This window comes from Acyrthosiphon pisum, unplaced genomic scaffold (genome assembly GCF_005508785.2).
Source record: "Acyrthosiphon pisum isolate AL4f unplaced genomic scaffold, pea_aphid_22Mar2018_4r6ur Scaffold_21460;HRSCAF=24041, whole genome shotgun sequence".
Taxonomy (NCBI): Eukaryota; Metazoa; Arthropoda; class Insecta; order Hemiptera; family Aphididae; genus Acyrthosiphon; species Acyrthosiphon pisum.
In genome coordinates this window covers 17,000-17,793 of record NW_021770930.1, presented here as the reverse complement: position 1 = coordinate 17,793, position 794 = coordinate 17,000, and positions in this window count along the sequence as shown.

Sequence of the window (794 nt, the reverse complement as noted above, 5' to 3'; positions counted from 1 at the left end):
CAATTTTCTTTTCGCGGACTATAGACACGGTATGCAGCGGCAACCAGTATAAAGTACAGGTACCTGGGCAGGCTGGTCTCACTCGCATACAATAATAAGGACCGTGAAGTTATATCTACCAAACACCGGTCGCGCTACATATGACCCATACTGCGCATGCGCATATAACTATCGTTCATCGAAACTATATTTCGATTTTCGATGTTAGTAATATTTTATATTGTATTGTATAATATACTTATCTATGGTTGTATTATACTTAAATCTAATAATCTATGAACAAGTCACTAACCACGTGAACTACAGAACTGTTTCAGATTTAACATTTTGTGCGTGTCCTGTGTATTTATTTTATTATATTTTTACTTTGATAGTTTAATTCATTCATTCTTACACAATGGTATTATACCAATGCTGTATAAAGGGATGTAAAGCTAAAGGTTAGTATTATTATGTAATTGTATTCTATTAAGTTTACTCAGGTACCTACAATAATTTAATTTAGGTATTTAAAACAACTTCCTTTCATAACTTAATAATTATAAATTGTTGGCTTAAATAGGCCGAACTCCATATTACCTATATAACCACATTTTGTTATATTAGATGTTATATCTCATCGGTTTCCGAACATACGACTTTATCCTATCCGAATGAGGGAATGGATGAAAATTGCTGGGTTAGAACATGAAGATTCTCAAATTGTGTACAACAAGAAAAGAATTTGTGGTGCACATTTCACAAGTGATTGTTTAAGTCCTGGGACCAAAAGATTGAAATGTAATTCATATCCT